The following is a 19,463-nucleotide window of genomic DNA, read 5'->3' as shown; positions in this document are numbered from 1 at the left end:
ACCCAATCAAAAAATGGGCAGAAGACCTAAATAGACATTTCTCCAAAGAAGACATACAGATGGCCAAGAGGCACATGAAAAGATGCTCAACATCACTAATTATTAGGGAAATGCAAATCAAAACTACAATGATGTATCACCTCACACTGGTTACAATGGACATCATCAGAAAATCTACAAACAATAAATGCTGGAGATGGTGTGGAGAAAAGGAAACCCTCTTGCATTGTTGGTGGGAATGTAAATTGATACAGCCACTATGGAGAACAGTATGGAGGTTCCTTAAAAAACTAAAAATAGAACTACCATATGACCCAGAAATCCCACTACTGGGTGGAGCAATCCAGCAATCCCAGAGAAAACCATAATTCATAAACACACTTGCACCCCAATGTTCACTGCAGCACTATTTACAATAGCCAGATCATGGAAGCAACCTAAATGCCCATAGACAAATAAATGGATAAAGAAGATGTGGTACATATATACAATGAAATATCACTCAGCCATAAAAAGAAACAAAATCAGGTCATTTGTAGAGACGTGGATGGACCTAGAGACTGTCATACAGAGTGAAGTAAGTCAGAAAGAGAAAAATAAATATCGTATATTAACACATATGTGTGGAATATAGAAAAATGGTACAGATGAAGCAGTTTGCAAGGCAGAAATAGAGACACAGATGTAGAGAACAAACATATGGACACCAAGGGGGGAAAGCGGAGGGACTGGGAGTGGTGGTGGGATGAACTGGGAGATTGGGATTGACATATATACACTAATATGTATAAAATAGATAACTAATAAGAACCTGCTGTATAAAAAATAAATAAAATAAAATTTTAAAAAAACACAAGATTTACGAGCAAAGCTAGGTATTCTTCTCAGTTTAAAACAGTCCTGTAAAGATGTAAGCAAAGATTTCCAACTTATACAATAGCAACTTAAAAATTTAACTTATACAATAGCAAGAAATACACATAACCATGAGTTTAACTCCTATAATCAGGAAATTCAGGAGTAAAATTTAAATGATAAAATCCATTGAAAATCTTTGCTGAGAACAGAGTATGAAAAGACAGTTATTTTTGCTTTAAAAATGGTATAATATTGTGGTCTGTCATTACTCTAAATCTGAAAAAAATTATGTAAACTATTCAATGTTAAACACTTTGAATTAATAATTTTTAATAAATAACAGTAAATAATCTGATTAATAATTGACTTAATTAATTGATGGACTGATTCTTTGCCACGTGTTGTACATTTTCAGCTGTTAGGAAATAGGCATTACTAATGCCATACAGATAATTCAGTAAGCGGTAATCATCACTAAAAAGGATCAGGGCATGAGGTTTCCACCTGCTCTGACATCAACGTACAATAGGGTACTGGATAGAGTTTCTTCATTATTTTTCTGTTTGTGTTTTCTTTTGTAGCTTCAATTTTACCTCTGGACTTATTTTCTTTTAGTCTGAAAATCTCACTTTAATATTTCTTGAAATACAGGTCCACTTTTGTTAAGTTCTCTCTTCTTCAGTTGTCTGACAACTTTTTTATTTCACTCTCAATACTTTAAAATGTTTAATGCAATGTTTTTTGGCTCACATGACTTCTGATATGAAATTAGCAGTAGTTCTCACCCTCCTTCATGCTCTTTAAAAATGTCTGTTTCCATCCCCATCCAGAGCTTCATTCAAGATTTTCTTAGAGTCTCCATCTAGTTTGGAAACATTTCAGCCCAGCCATTAATTCTCAATTTTTCCCCTCTCTTCATGTGGGAAACCACTTAAAGTTAAACCCTTCAATACTGTCCTGCTTGTCCCTGAGTAACTACTGAATTTTTTCAAAATTGTTTTCCCTTTGTTTCAGTACAGATAATTTCTGTTGTAACATTTGAACATGTGAAGTTTGTGATGAACAATTAAAATGGAGAGTTTGAATAGATAGTCAAGAATTTATAACTGAAGTCTAGGCTACAGATAGACATTTTATTGTGATCTGAATTTAGATGGTATTCAAAATCTGGTAGTGGATGATCACCAAGGAAATGAGTATAAAAGAGAAAACAAGATTTGAATACTGAATCCTGGAACACTCCAAAAATAAGAGATTGGAAAATCAAGAGGAAGCAGCAAAGGAGATAATAAGGATCAACCAGTAAATAGGAGGAGGATTAAGAGTGTCTGGTAACATGAAAACTAATGGTAAGGGAGTGTTTCCAAGGGAAAATAGCAATCATCTGAGTCAACACAAAGTGAATACTCAGGATATACTTTGGACTGACACACTTAGAAATTTTTAGTTACATGAGAGCAGATATGATGGAGTGTTGGGGATGAAGATTGTAATGACTATCGGAAAGAATTAAAAAAAAAAAATTGGAAATAGGTAATGCACATCTCTACCCAGGCACTTTCACATACACATACACACATTTTATTCCCATACATATTTATTTTACATATTTTGGAAAATATATATACTTTAGACAGAATAATTGCCACCAAAAGATATCCATGTCCTAATCCCCAAAAGATTGTCCATGTCCTCAACTGTGACTATGTTCCTTAATATGGCAAAAGGGACTTTGCAGATATGATTAAGAATCTTCAGATGGGGGAGAGTTTCTTGGATTACCTGGGTTGTCCTTACAAGCGGGAGGTAGAAGGATTAGAGTCGGAGAGTGATTTGAAGATGCTATGCAGCAGTTTTGAAGATGAAGGAAGAGGCCATGGACTAGGGAATGCAGGTCACCTCTTTAAGCTGGAAAAGTCAAGGGAATCTATCTGAGAGTCTCCAGAGGGAATGCAGACCTACTAACACTGTGATTTTAGGTCAGTAAAAACCATTTCAAACTTCTGATATTCTGACCTCTAAAACTATAATAAATTTTTTAAGCCACTAAATATGGAATATTTTAACCACCATGATATGAAATATACACATGTATATATATATAATTATATATACATACAGTTCAGTATTATATTCAGTATATAAATTCTAGATATTATCATATAAACTCCATATTTAAGTCTTTGGTTTTCAGAAACTTTTAACTGGGACTTCTCTGATGAAGTTCTCATTTGAGATTGAAAGTCTATAATAATTGTACACCATGTTCTACTATTTATAAAAGCTCTAAGGTTTTGAAAACTCCTGCAGAGAACATTGCATAATGTTCATAATCAATCCAAATTATTGATAATATAACTTAAATGTGTTTAAGATTTTGAATCAGAGATTTTAAAGAGCCATCCATTATAAATGTGCCAAAAAAAAAAAAAAGATATGGATAGATACGGAAAAACATTTTGCTTAACATAAAGAGACAGAGAAAGATCACTATCAATAGTGGGCATTGGTCCCTCATGGCCCGCACAGCTCTCCTAAGGGTCTGCAGAGGACAACATGTCTATGCACACCCCTCCTGTGCCTGTGCCACAGTAGAAAGTCTCATGAAGGACAGGTAAAACAGTGGAATTGGTCAGGTGCCGTATGAGGTCCTTACTTCAAGCAAAGACAAAAGAGCATTCTTTGAGCCTGAAACAGAGAAAGATGTTTCTACACAAGGTGATAAGCCCAGCACAGGCTGTGTGGGCTCTTTATATCTTGGTATGGAAATGCTCCAAGCCCAAGGCCCATTCTTATGCAAGTGGGTACAAAATACTTGGTGCCTGAGACAACCTTTCCTTACACAATGTATTTAGTTTGAGAAAGGTCTTTCTTTTATTAAAGATAAAATTGAGACTATCAGGGAGAAATCTCAAATCTTATTTTGCTACTAATCTAAATTTCTTTCTCTTATTTATCTCCTTATTTAATTATGAATGGAAGAAGTAAAATTCTCTACATCTTTTAACTACTTCTGTTTCTTGAGATCTTACTCTATCAATTATCTTTTGTTTCCTTTTCTTCCTGTACTACCTCTTCATTGACACATTCATTAATATTCTTAAGGTAGAGGAGATTTTGGGATACATTCACATTTTTCACTTTCCTTCACAGGAATGGTATTTGTCGATCTCCAAGCCTCATCCTTCTCTAAAAAATTCCAACATCTTGAGGTTACAAATCCACTGACAGTGTTTTCATTAAATTCATTCTTTGGTGGTAACTGATAAAATAATTCATATGGTTCAGTTTTTATATTTCTAACAACCTCTCCTCTGCACCTCACAGATAAATACAAACACTGGCAATAGGGACTTCCCTGGTGGTCCAGCGGTTAAGATACTGCATTTCCAATGCTGGGGATGCAGGTTCAATCCCCGGTCAGAAATAAGATCCCACATGCTGTGCAGTGGAATCAAAAACAAAAAACAAACAAAAAAACCCCCGGCAGAATCTATGGATTCTGTATCAGACCAATTACACTGCTTAACTAACAGAACTGCCCTGCTTACTCTCAAAGTGGCAAATATATAATTCAATGTTTTGTCTCTTGCTAGCCCATGTTTCACCTTCTTATGTGTATATATAAAAAGTAGCATGTCTCCATATATAATAAGCTTATTTAGTAGGACAACTACAACCCTGGATTTTAAACTCTCAGAGAGCACTTGAAACCATAATATTAAAGCACAGGACACACTTTAGAAAATGAAAATATTCAAATAACTGACAAAATGTTTTTAAAGTGCTGGGAAACTGTTGGCTAAGTCTCTGAAATTCCATAATAATTACACCTGCAATCAGATAGATTATTGCAGTCTTAATGAACACTAATTTTAACAGGTTGTAGGGTTCTAGTCCCAAACAATTTGGTTGGGTCCCAGATACCAGAGTTGGAAATACTTACTGAGGAAATCCAAACAATTTGCTTTAATCAGCTATGAGATGCATGGGCATATATCCACTCATCTGAGCAGTAAGATTATTGTGATCATGTCAAATAAGTGGACTGTGCTTGAATTACTGGAGTCAGTTCAATTTGCTCTGTTATAGTTGCCTATGCAATATCTGTAATATAACAGACAGCTTAGAGTAAATTGTCGTTTTAGGATTTGTCTAATTCCACAACAAATAATTTCAAAGAAATGCCCTCTAGCTCTCTAAGTGGCATGTGGTTTGATCTATTTCCATAGGTAATTAGACAAGAGATGTTTTTAAAGTTGAGAAAACAATTATCTGGGATATGAAAACCTTTTTTAAGCAACTATATGATTAAACAACAACAACAGTAAAACTTTAGGGTGTACTTAAAAAAAACCAGGTTTTATGCATTAATTGTTTTATTAACATACAGAAAATCTATATTAAGTATATTTAATACATATATTTGACATAGTATATTACATTAAAAACTCTTAGATCTCACTTGTTTCACGTTTTCAAAATAATGACATTGTCCCTTCAATATATTTCCAGGTGAATTTATAGTCACCAATTCACTGAAGAATTGACAAGAAATAACCTAGATCATACTAAATGGTTGAAAAAACTATTTCAAGCATTTTATATTCCAAACAAAAAAAATCATTCTGGTGACTCATATTTAAATTTTTCCTTGTTAATTGTTTAAGTTATTTACCTCTAAACTGTATTTATAAATCAATACAATATCTAATATATACTTAATGTTGTTTAGATAAATATAAATTATAAAATTTGCTTCAAAATATTTAATGATAAAACATCACATTGAGAGGTAATTAAATGTCAAACAGTATTTTAATTCTAGATATATATTATGCAAAGTTAGCATCAAGAAACATCTTTTCAACTGTTTAGAAGTTTCTATTCTGTATGGTAAATAAAAGAACTATTATTTTACTGTCATTATTAACTATTCATTTGCCTCTGATCATCATGTGCATAAGAATTTTGGCCCTGATCAGTTATTGACATCATAAAGAGTATAAAGTATCAACAAATCCAGGAATAATTTCATATGATCTGTAAAAATTTTCTTCACAAGTTGTTACCTTGAGAATTTGATTTTCCAGAAGGTACACTTCAAGAGGATAGAGGTGTTTCCTTTTTTTGTGTGGGGTATCCCTAGCACTTAGAACAGTGTACAGCTAATTGTAGGAAAGCACTAAATATTTTTAATCAATTAATTTGAAAGAAAAAACCACAAATCCATTGATTTGTAAAAACTGAAGACAATTGTAATGTGATTTTAATAAATGCACAGAATTATGAATAGCTTACACTTATCAATATACACACAATAAAAAACAAGATGATTTTATAAATTATAGAGCAAAATAATTAATAAATGTATATAAATATTTATTCTGTGACAGCTTATTTTCTTTGGAAGGATGTTTTCTGAAATATAAAGGTAAATATTATGTACATTTGAAGTGATCTGTTAGTATCTTGAGTTAGAATTTATTCTTAAATGTGGAATAAAATATTGAAAATATTCATATGCATTTATTTATTTATTTGATTTTTTTTCTTTGAATATCATCATTGTTCACAGTTCTCTATTTTTAATGGGCTACACAATTTAAGAGTGAAACAATGTATAATTCTGAAGGCAATATAATTTTGTGAAAAGTCTTTTTACTTGTTGAGTATTATGCTCAATACTACTGAACTGTTGAAAGTTGAAGTATACATGCCAAGTTCCTACTGCAACTTATTATATTACTAGTTAATTATCATCTCATTTTATTTTTTCTTATAAGTCAAAAACTATTAAATAAATGGTTTACATCACCATGTCAGTTTTGTGATATTGCATCAGACTCAAAATAGATTGTCTGTGAAATGAATATTCAATGTTTGTGAAAATTAATTTCTACAGTAAATTTTTTACTACAGAAATATATCTTAACTGGTAAAATATTTCAATATAAGCACAATCTTGGGGAAAAAAATAGCTCATGGCTGCATCAGTCAAATATGCTTACTAGCATATTAAAACTTACAATTGGTTCAATAATGACATCAACAATATTTTTAAAATATTTGTTACTGAAAATATGACATGCATAAAATATAATACACTAAATGTGTAAAAGAGAAATAGTAAGAGAAATGATAAAGACACATGTATCATTTTCTATAGGTCAAGGCAATTAAAGCCTTATGTATGTTACACACTGTCACACCTCCTTCCCTTCACACAATAGATTTTACAACATATATTCATTAGCTCCATTCTTTTAAATGTTTATATAAATGGACCTTGATATATATTTTTTTCTAAAATATTCTTTATTCATAATGTCTGATGTACATTCTCTTTAGTAAATGTAGCTTCATCTTGTTATTTTTCATGGCCATACACTATAATACTGAATACTTTATTCATGTATTTAAATTTCTGTGGACAGATTGTTTTGCTATTACAAATGAATTTGTTCTTGTAAATGCCACCTTTACTCTTTAGTGTGTATATACCTCTTAGGGTACATGAAAAGAGTACCATAGCTTTACTTATATTGTGAAAACGTTCAGATTTTATTGTTTCCCAAAGTACTTTTTTCCAAGTTATAGGTTTACCAACACTATATGAATGTTCCTTGCTTTAGTATCCTTAAGACACCTGTTTTATCTCCTTGGTGTACTGAATCATGTATCATTGTGTGACTGTACTTAATAATAGTTTTGTTTTATGTATATTATTGTCTAACTGGAAGTTACCTAGCCTTCTTTAGCTTTTATTTGCTTGGATATGCATTTTTCTTTCATTTTATTTTAAAAATCAGTGGCTAATATGCCTCCTTTAAACAACATATGACTAAATATTTTTGTTTTATGAAGCTTGAGACTCTATGATTTTGTACTGGAGACTTCAGTCCATTTGCCATTATTGTGATTTTTCTCTATAGTTGGATTATCTTCTACCCTCTTATTTTGTGCTCTCTCTTTGCTTTGCTTCTCTATGCTTCTTGTTTCTTCTTTCTTGCCTCCACTTTTTTGAGTTGATATATTTTCTCCATTTGGTTATTTTCTTTCCAGAGTTTTGGATACAGAGTTTACTGTATCCATTTTCCAACTACATAAAAATCACTATACATTCCAGCATTTGCGTCCCCAGAGACTGCTGTCTTCATATTGGAACAGAAATAATACATATAGGATAAAATATTTCCAAGATTTGAGAAGAAACTGAGGAGAATAGCAGAGATCAGATTGGGTAAATTCACTTTCTTCTCTCAGATTATGTTGGTTACTTTTTCCCCTATGTTGTTTAAAACAAACAAAAGTAGAATCATTCATGGTAGAAAGGAGGGACTCATTAAATGTATCAGAACAGGATGTATTGTAGAATTTTTCCACATTAGTTCTAATCACATTATCCTATCCAGTTTTCTTCATTTGTCTTGATTTTTCTGTCTGATTCAAACCTATCCACTCCTGAGAACCAATTCTTTTGAAATGCTGCTGAAAAAGAGTTTCAGAAGTCAGTCAGGTTTCAGATGGTTGACATTCTCCATTGCTTCATAATACAAGCCTGATAACTTCACTAAGAAAGAGCTGAACATTTGCATTTTATAAAATACCACTGTGATGCACAATGGAGTTCAGATTTTGTTGATGGCAGGCTAGTTAATACATTATTTAAAAACCACTGTTAAAGCATTAGAAAATGATTCATGGAACCAACATTAAGAAGAAGAAACCTGGAATGACTTTGTGCATTTCTTCTCACCCCTCTAGAGTAATCTATAAACTCTAGAAAAGGCAACTATAAAACTGAGGTACTCAGCAGAGCTTTATTAGGTCTTGGGAAAACACTGGAAATAGCATTTGAGTGCAGTATCTTCCAAAGTCAGGGATCCTTGATAAAAGCTTCACAAAACTGTGGTTCTAGTTGGACAAAACAGATATAGAACAAGCCCTGCCAGAGACAGAGACCCAAACTCAGAAAAAAAAAAAAAAAAAGACAAAAAATCCCTATGAGGACTGTAAATAAAAATTATATTTAAAAATAAATAAATATCTCATTATTCACACATATTAGGATTATATATACAGACTCTCTAAAAATATTACAGATAATTGTAAGATACAGTGAATTAACATAATAGAATTGCTTGATACAGGATCAAATATGGAAAAATAAAATTCTTAATAGCAGCATTGTTTTAAAAAATAAGAAAACGTTTAACAAAACAGGTGATTATTCTATGGGATAAGTTCTATAAGAAGACTAGAAAACATGATACATTAAGTAATTGTCCAAGGACATACCTTTAGTAAGTGTTGTTGCCTAAAGTCAAACCCCCATTTCCTGAGTCTGTATGCTTAATTACTATTCTGTCTTTTCTCAATAACATTACATTGGAGGAAGCATGGAATTTCCCTACTCCCATGAACCTTCTTACTTTATTTGTTCTTTCAATTTTGAATGCTGTACTTGCAAATTTTGCCCTGGGTTAAAATAATTGAATATTTCAAAGGCCTTTCCTCAGCCAGTCTTACATATACTAGATTATATGTGAACTCAGAAAACTACAGTTTTTCAGTATTTATGGATGAGACCTCAAAGTATCATTATTTTAATGCCATGATTTTTATCTCATTCAGTACCCTGGCTATGTACTTAGCATAAATCTGTTACAATTTATGTCAAGTCTGAAAAAAAAAAAAACATGGGATTTGCAATTGTGATGAACTATTCAACTCATTCCATGATATCCCAGGAAGACCCCCACCAAGTGGGCCAGACCATTGCCCCACCCTGAATGGACATCAGCACTAATCCAGCCCACAAAAATCCACTAGCTTTGGCTTCTGAATGAGCTTTGATTATAGCTTTCATCTGGAAGGGCTGCAGCTGTCCCTTCAGGTGTCAATTTTCTCTAATACTTAGAGTTTAAATAGACCACTTTCGGGGTGGTCTCTCCCATTTAGTGTTCAACAGGATTATTACTCTTAAGATTTATATATTCCATTAACGCAATTTAAGTTGGTTTAACTATTGCTAAACACCTCTATTTTTCATTTACTTTGATCAAGGAGTGTCTAAAATAATTTTGGTCTACATCAATGACCGAATTTTAGATCTATATATCTAATACACTATATTTGATTCTGCTTCAGCAGAATAAATTATATATGAATGCTGTTCTGTATATGCCAAATTCATAACAGCTTTGGTGTCTTTTTGGAGCTTTTTATGAAGTGCACAGATATTTATAATTGTTATAACTTCCTGATTAATTTTCCCTCTTAATATTAAATGACTTTCTTTCTCTCCAGTAATAATTTTCTTCTTAAAGTCTATTTTGTGTGATATTACTATAGCCACCTCAGCACTATTTTAGTACAACTTTTCCTTTTTACTTTCAACTATTTGTGTATTTGAATGTAAAATATGTCTCTCTTTGACAGCATTATAGGTGGATCAGGTTTTGTTTTTTAAATCAATTCTACCAGTCTCTGTATTTTGTTTTGAATGCTTAATCCATTTACATTCAATATCATTACTGATATAGGAGGATTTTTCTGTCTTTTTATTATTTGCTTTCTGGATGTCTTACTTTTTGCTTTTCATTTCATCATTTCTCCATTACTGCCTTCTCCTGAGTTAAACAGAATTTCATATGTACCATTTTAATTCTCTTGTTTGTGATTCTGCTATATTTTTTGGTTAGGGCAGATCTGCTAGCAATAGATTTTCTCAGTTTTTTTTCCCTTTAATCAAGGAATGTCTGTTTTTCTCTTTCATTTTTGCTGGATATAAAATTTTTGGTTGATAGCATTTCTTTCAACACTGTAAAGATGTCATTGCATCCACTGTCTGTAGATTCCATGGTTTCTGATGAGAAGTCAGCTGTTAATCTTACTGAGGAACACTTTTAAGTGGTAAGTCACTTTTCTCTTGCCAATTTCAAGGTTTTCTTTGTCACTGACTGTTGTTGTTTTTTTTTAATTTATTTATTTTGGCTGTGTTGGGTCTCAGCTGTGGCATGTGGGATCTTTCTTGCGGCGCGCGGGCTCTTCGTTGTGGTGTACAGGCTTCTCTCTAGTTGTGGCACAGGCTTCTCTCTAGTTGTGGCATGCAGGCTCCAGGGCACGGGGGCTCAGTAGTTGTGGCAAGCAGGCTCTCTAGTTGTGGTGCACGGGCTCAGTAGTTGCGGCACACGGGCTTAGTTGCCCCACAGCATGTGGGACCTTTGTTCCCCAACCAGGGATCGAACTGGCATCCCCTGCCTTGCAAGACTGATTCTCAACCACTGGACCACCAGGGAAGTCCCACTTTTTTGTTTTTAATATGACTACAGTGTCTCTAGGATGAAACTCTTTTGAGTTTATTCTACTTGAAGTCTGCTGAGCTTCTTTGATGTGTAGATGTATGTTTTTCATCAAATATTTAAAGTTTTTGGCCATTATTCCCTCACATATTTTTTCCGCCCTTTTTCCTCTTCTCCTTCTGCGATTTCCATTATGCATATGTTGGCATGCCTGTTGGTTTCCTAAGTGTCAATAAGGTTCTGTTCATTTTTCTACATATTTTTTTTTACTTTATCATCCTCAGAATGTATGAACTCTACTGATGTAACTTCAAGTTCACTGTTTCTCTTTTCTGTCAGCTCAAATCTGCTGTTGTGCCCCACTTAGTGGACTTTTCATTTCAGTTATTGTTCTTTTCAAATTTAGCATTTCCATTTGGTCTCATTTATATCTCCTTATTTGTATTCTCTATTTATGACTTATTATTGTCACACATCTTTCATCATTTATACTGATACATTGTTTCCTTTATTTCTTTAAATATGGTTTTATAACTTGTATCTATTAAGACAAAAATGTATGCTCCCTCAGGGAAATTTTCTGTTGGTTACTTTTTGTCTTCTTTCAGACGGCATACTTTCCTACTTCTTTGTTCATTTGGTAATTTTGGGCAAAAGCTGTTTATTTTAGACAATATATTATAACAGTATTAATATGCATCCTACATCATGGTTTGTTGCTTTTGCTGGTTTTCACTCTTGTTATTGTTGTTCTTGTTGCTGATTATTTGTTAGTGAGTTTCCTGGAGTAATTCTTCAGATTCCGTATTCTCTACAGTGTTCCCACACTGAGTTCTCTGGCAGGTTTTTTAAAAGTTGTTGTTTGTTTGTGTATTTTTAAGCCTAACTTCCTAGAGATCATCCCTGTCTCAATATACTTCAGTGATCTGGAAATGATTGCTCAAAAGTTTCTCGTAATTGCTTTGCCTATATTTCTCTCTCTTTGCCAAGGGGATCTCTGTGAGAAGGTAGAACTTCAAACTTCAGGCAGTTTTTCTTTATGTTCTAGTGACATTGACTTTTGCTTTGATGTTTGAATGTCTAAATATCCAAGGTGAGGATCCTTCCATTAGGGGCACAGTAAGAGTCCTCTTGAATTGCAAGATGAGCCCTTTCCTGCTCCTTACACCAGAGAAACCAGCAGATAGAAAAGATGGCTTTCTCCACTGGAGTGATTGATTCTGATTCCTAAGGGGAAAGTGGAGTAAAGAGCACTACAACTGGAACCCAGGGCATTCTCTGGGTGTCTCAACTTTTCCATGCTCAATAATAAAGGTAAATGGAAAATTACAGGAACCTTCCCCCAAAGACAGGATATTTGAGGACTCAGGCCATTTGTTAATTCAGGTTTGGGTTACTCCATTGGGGGAAGAACCTCAACCAGTTTATGTACTGCACTGGCAACAGTTAGGGAATCATATCATTATTCCATCAGGTGTTTCTCCACCTGTCAGCTACCAGCTCTGGCCAGAAACAGTGGAAAATGTCTTCACCCTTCTGTGGGCTTCAACCACCCTCCCCAAAGAGGTCTGATCTAATCCCCGGCCTAGCTGAGAATTTTTCCCTTCAGTGTGTTACTTTCTTGGGTATCCTAACTCAGTCCAAAAGTATTCTTTAGGGTTCTCTTTTTCTTTTCCACTTAAGCAATTCCCTGTCATTCTAACCCACTGTTAATAACTCTTTATATTAAATTCCCCGTGTTCAAATTAAAGGGTGAATTCTCTCACTTTATTGGAGCCTAATTAATACATATATTAAATAAACATTTTGCAGAATTCACTAGTAAAGAACTGATTGTGTAGATAATGGATGACACTACATAAATGGTAGCATGAAACAAAGTATGTTCACATTAGAGCATGTGACATATTGTAGAGTGTCATATATAGTTCACTCAAACTGTTTCCATTTCAAATGTCCAAAGGTAACTTTAACCCATGTTGCTGTAAGTATGGATTTAAAACATCACAAATTTAGGATTCTATTAAGTACAGTGCTAAATGACTGAAGGTAAACATTAAAGGTAAACATTAAATTGTGCATGCATGACATAAAGTCAGAATATATTTAGAAAGTAAAAGTGTAGCAAATATTTGATATCATTTTAGCTGCTACAAAGCAAAAGGGGAAAACCATAAATACATTTTTCTTTGTCATAGCATGGAATACCTTACATGGAAAATATTAATATGTTCATATAAAATGAAATTCTGCTTGGCATCTGATGGGGAATCAGATTTTTAAAAGAAAGCTGTATAAAATGCACCTTTCTAAGTGTCTCTTCCCCTTATCTGAATGACTAATTTTGAGGAAGGTAAGTTTGATTTTGTAAGTCTTTTGGTCACAAGATAAATTTTTCACACTTGGTATCACTGAAGAGCCTTAGACTCATCATTAAGTCTTGTTTGTCAGAATACCAATAACAGTTTTCAGCTCTTTCTGTAATGATTGGTTGAGATGACTCTCCACTATCAGAGCATGCTTTGCATTTTATGTAGAGTAAGTACAAAGGAAAAAACATGTTAAAAAGTATACAAGTTTGAGCAAAGTAAACATGTTAAAGCATTTAAAATGTTTGTGCATGAGCAACAGGCCTTTATAAGCTTTGCCAATTAAATGTTAGATTTTGGCCTTACAGGGAAGGGGACATGACCATGGGCAATGTGTCTCATTGATCAAGGAAGTTCCCAAAAGAGAACATCAGGGTAAGGCTGTCTTAAGGCAACACTCCCAGAAGCTAGAATAGTAAGTCCTTTGTTCCTGGAGGTACGTCTGGGTGATGCATCACAGCATCCTCTCACCATGAGTGAAGGCAGAAATATGCTGCTGGGTTGAGACTTAGGGTGCTTTTCTTCCCAAGATGGGTAATCTCCCATCCTCATAGATGGTTCTAGCCACACACAGGGAAGCCGTGGTTTATACAAATTCTAGAGTTAGAACTTCTGACATTAAGTCCATATTTCTATGACCTCTTCCTGGCCCAGTATTTGTGTGAATGTCTGTTTGTGTGTGCCATGTACATGTTTTGGGGGTATTTTTTGACCTGTGTAGAAGGTCCTGCTGTTATGATCAGTCAGACACTTGTTACTTATGTAGAATATTTCCAGGTGCGGATTAGTGCAGCTTTCTGCTTTAATAGAAATATTATTTAAGAATGTTTTAGAATCTGTTTTTAGTCTTCAATGTATTGTTACCTCCTTTTCACCTTGTAATGAGTCCAGTATCTACACTTCCTATTTTTCAGAGCTATTATCTATTTAATTTTTATTCTTATCCTAACTTCATTACTTATATTTTCTGTTACTTTTGGAATTTATAATGAAAGGGAGTGGCTGCAGTATGTGCTCAGTCAATCCTCTTAAATTAGAGGGTGTGGTAGATACTTTCACATGATTGTATACATGCTTTACTGCTGAACTTAAAATACACATATATATCAATATTTTTAAAGCAATTTTAGAAAATTTCAGCCTTCTTTCTCTAAGGCTATTTCATATCCTGTTGTAATTCCTGAGCTTCACAATTCAGTGATCTTAATTCATCGGCATACATTTTTAAAACTCAACAAATCCTTGTCATGAAAAATTCTACTTCTTTAAAAAATAAGTAATGACTTTCTCTGTGATACCTTTCTCTCTTCTCTAACTTTCATAATTTATCTAGTTACTATCCTTTATAAATAGCATTTAGATCGTTGTTATACTTTGAATGCCAAATGCCTACAATTTAGCTTTCTTTATTTTATATAATATTTTGATAAATTAATACTATATTTTAAGAGGAAATTTGTGTTATCCCTTAAGCAATTTGCCTTTGTGCCTTTTTACCACTTTATGACTGTATTTATCATTTTCATTTTGGGAGCTAAGGATTAGAATTATTCACTTTGAAGTTGACATTTTCTATAGCACCATTTTCAAATAAATTGTTCATAAATGTTATAGCCTGTTATTGTAAATATTTTTTCTATTCTGTGAACTTTGAAATAGAAGAAAATATAGCAAATATCTATATAATACTTTAAATGGCAGTATATCTATAAAACTGAAATTTTTAGAGAGTTTTATTTAACCAATGGTATCCTCATTAAATGTCAGCTGGAATATTGAATATTACACATGGGAATTAAGGTGGAGACTCAATAGTAAGGAAAGTAAAAAAGAATGTAAATGCTATTGTTGATTATTTTAAGCAAAAATATTATCTTGTCAATTTTTCACAATATAACTAGCAATATCATTATTTTGAAAATTATCTTAATGAGCACTTTGCTTTAATTTTTCTCCATTCACATTTCCTTTCAGAATATATAGTCATCCATTCCATGAATTAATGTTCATTGTTCTCCTAGTGTACCCAAGGCATGAGACTAGATGCTGTGGTGTATAAAAGTGATGACTTAAGATATAGTTAGTGGCCTTAAGTACAATACACAGGTATAGTGGAAATAGGCAAGCAGTATTAAAAACAAGTTCACAAAATAGTACACAAAGCTAAAAGCCCAAGGATTAATATTATTTGCAGGTTTAAAAAATATCTTTAAAGGTATTTGGGATTTTAGTTACACAGACAGACAGTGCCAGGGATGGTGGTAATAAAAACAACTTTCCCAAAGACAAAAGGCAGTGGAATGTGAGAATATGAGGTATGAAGAGGGAACAGTGAGCAGAGTGATGTCTACACTATTCTCTGAGCAGCCAACACCATCTAAAATGTGACTCTGGTCATAACATGCTCATAATTAAAACCACAAAATGGGCTCATGAGAAAACAGGAATTCTCATGAGCAGAAAGCTCGCCTGCTTTCAAACAGTTTAGAGTGAGGAAGATATCCTGGAACAAGATAGAGGTGATAGTTCCACAACAATATAAATGTAATAAATGTAATAACTGAATTGTACACATTAAAATAATTAATGGTTAATTTTATGTTTTATAAATTTTACCTCATAAAAAAGTTAAAGAAGAGTGAAATATAATTATCATGTCCTCTTGCTTTGGTCCAAGATCTCAAATATCTGTAGCTGAAAAGCTCCTCACTTGCCTTATTTTTTTTCCAGGCTCTGATATTGAAATTTTTCAACAGTGATTCTCCTTCATCAGTGGCCTTAATCATACAATCAGATTCTCAATTATATGCCTTAATCATGCAATCAAATCCCTAGAGGTAACTTTGCAGGTAAATTCCTGGTACCCCATGTGCCCATAAAATTTCTAAACTCATAGTTGAAACCAGAATAATATAAATTAGTTCAATTAATCTATGACTAAGAAGGCAAGAATATACATATGAGAAAAGACAGTCTCTTCAATAAATGGTGTTGGGAAAACTAGACAGCTACATACAAAAAAATGAAACTAGACCACTTTCTTCTGCCATATACAAACATAAAATCAAAATGAATTAAAGACTTTAAAAGTAAGACTTGAAACCATAAAACTCCTAGAAGAAAACATTCATTGTTCTTTGACATTCATCTTAGCAATATTTTGCTAAGACAATCATCTTAGCAATGTTTTTTTTTGGATCTGTCTCTTCAGGAAAGGGCAACAAAAGCAAAAAATAAACAAATGGGACCATATCAAACTAAAAAGCTCTTGCTCAGGAAACGAAATCATCAACAAATGACAAGCCAACCTACTGAAAGAGAGAAAATATTTGCAAATGATATGTCAGATAAGGAGTTAATATCCAAAATATATAAAAAACTCACACAACTCAATATCAAAAAAACAAACTATCCAACTAAAGAAATGGGCAGAGGCTCTGAATAGATATTTTTCCAAAGAAGACATACAGATGGCCAACAGGCACATGAAAAGATGTTCAACATCGTTAATTATCTGGGAAATGCAAGTCAAAAACCACAGTGAATTACCACCTCACGCATGACAGAATGGCTATTATTGAAAAGACAAGAAATAACAGGTGTTGGCGAGAACATGGAGAAAAGGGAACTCTTGTGCACTATTGGTGGGGATGTAAATTGGTGCACCACTATGAAAAACAGTATGGAGCTTCCTCAAAAAATTAAAAATAGAACTGCCATACTATCCAGCAATTCCACTTCTGGATATTTACCTGAAGAAAAATTTTTTTAAAATTTCAAAAAGATACATGCACTCAATGTTCATTTATAGCATTATTTACAATAGCCAAGATATGGAAGTCACCTAAGTTTCCATGGATAGATGAGTAGATAAAGAAGCTGTAGTATATAATTACAATTGAATATTACTCATCCATAAAAAAAGAATGAAATCTTGCCATTTGCATCAACATGGATAGACCTAGTAGATATTATGCTAAGTGAAATAAGTCAGACAGAGAAAGACAAATACCATATGATTCCACTTACATGTGGGATCTGAAAAACAAAACAAATGAACAAACAAACAAAATGAAACAGAAACAGACTCATAGATACAGAAAACAAACTGGTGGTTCCCAGAGGAGAGGGGGTAGGCGAATGGGTAGAATAGTTGATGGGGATTAAATGGTACAAACTTCCAGTTACCATGTAAATAAGTCATGAGGACCTAGTGTACCACATAGGGAATATAGTCAGTAATATTATAACAACCTTATATGGTGACAGATGGTAACTGTATTTATAGTGGTGATCATCTTATAATGTATAAAAATAAGGAATCACTAGTTGCACACCTGAAACTAGTGTAATATTGTAAGTCAATTACACTTAAGTTAAAAGTATATATAAATTAAAAAATATGGGCTTCCCTGGTGGCGCAGTGGTTGAGAATCTGCCTGCCAATGCAGGGGACACAGGTTCGAGCCCTGGTCTGGGAAGATCCCACATGCCACGGAGCAACTGGGCCCGTGAGCCACAACTACTGAGCCTGCGCGTCTGGAGCCTGTGCTCCGCAACAACAGAGGTCGCGATAGTGAGAGGCCTGCGCACCACGAAGAAGAGTGGCCCCCGCTCGCCACAACTAGAGAAAGCCCTCACACAGAAACGAAGACCCAACACAGCAAAAAAAAAAAAAAAAAAAAAAAAAAAAAAAATATATATATATATATATGTGCTAGTGTCTTTTTTTCTTTCTTTTTTGTCTTTTGCCCAGGTATTTATTCTGCCAGATGAAGCCACAGGAGAAATTAGGTTTGTTACAGAAGAAATAAAAGAGAAATGTGGAGTTAACGTCCAGATTTGGCACACAGATGGCTCCTTTCGGTTCCTAGAACAGCACTGTCGAATATAAATATAATGTAAGCCATAGAGATAATTTTAAATTTATGGAAGGCACATTTCTTTAAAAAAATTTAATTTAATTTAATCAAAAATATATAAAAAATTATTTCAACATGTAATCGATACAAAATATTATTGAAGTATCTTTATATTAGGTTTTTCATTAATCATTCTGCAATATATGTTGTGTATTTTGCACTTACAGCACATCTGAATTTAAACAATTCACATTTCAATTACTCAGTAGTCACTGTGACTAGTGACTGTTTTATTAGACAGCACAGCCCTAGAAAATATGTGAAGTGCTGATGGTCATACATTGTTGAAAACAGTTATTTTAAAAAATATTTAAAATATTTAAGCTTCCTATCCAAGAACCAGATCTGACTATTTGAATGTTCAGCATTATCATATACCATCAGTAGAAAGACCTCAATATATAATTGAAAAATTAGCCCCTATTTTCTCAGGAAGTGAGTGGGAGTGTGGGAAATTATATGAATCAGGGAGGGAAGCACACAGTCACGGACTGGTTGTGTTTTGGCTACAGAACCTGCAAATTTAAATTCTGAAGAGGATGAGTGTTAAGGTAACTGAAATCCTAAAAATATTTGTTAGTATCAATCAGGGTGATCTTATGACAAAAGTATAGATGCAGCAGAGTAAAAAGAGCTGTACTACATGGGTAGACATAGGAAAAAGAATAAGTCAGTAGACTTAAATCTTAATAATGATTTTCTGGTATTTCTTGGATACAAAATTCCATATTTCTGTGAGTGATGAATAGGGTCACTGAGTTGAAGGGCAATGTCTTAACAAGAGCTTTCTGGAGAGGGACAATGGAAACAGATATCCAAGGTTAGTAAGTCGCCAGTCTTTATCCAAAGACAGGATGAAATGTGCATACTTTGGAGGTCTTCAGGTCATGCATGCCAACAAGGGAGGACCAAAGAACTTTCCTGAATCCAAGGACAACAACTTAACTTTTTTTCTCTTTGGAAAACAAAAATGAAAACACCCTGTGGACCTCACCAGACTGTCCTGC

Source organism: Balaenoptera borealis, assembly GCF_965194805.1.
Source record: "Balaenoptera borealis genome assembly, chromosome: 2".
In the NCBI taxonomy this organism is placed as follows: domain Eukaryota; kingdom Metazoa; phylum Chordata; class Mammalia; order Artiodactyla; family Balaenopteridae; genus Balaenoptera; species Balaenoptera borealis.
Note: the sequence above shows the minus strand (reverse complement) of the source record.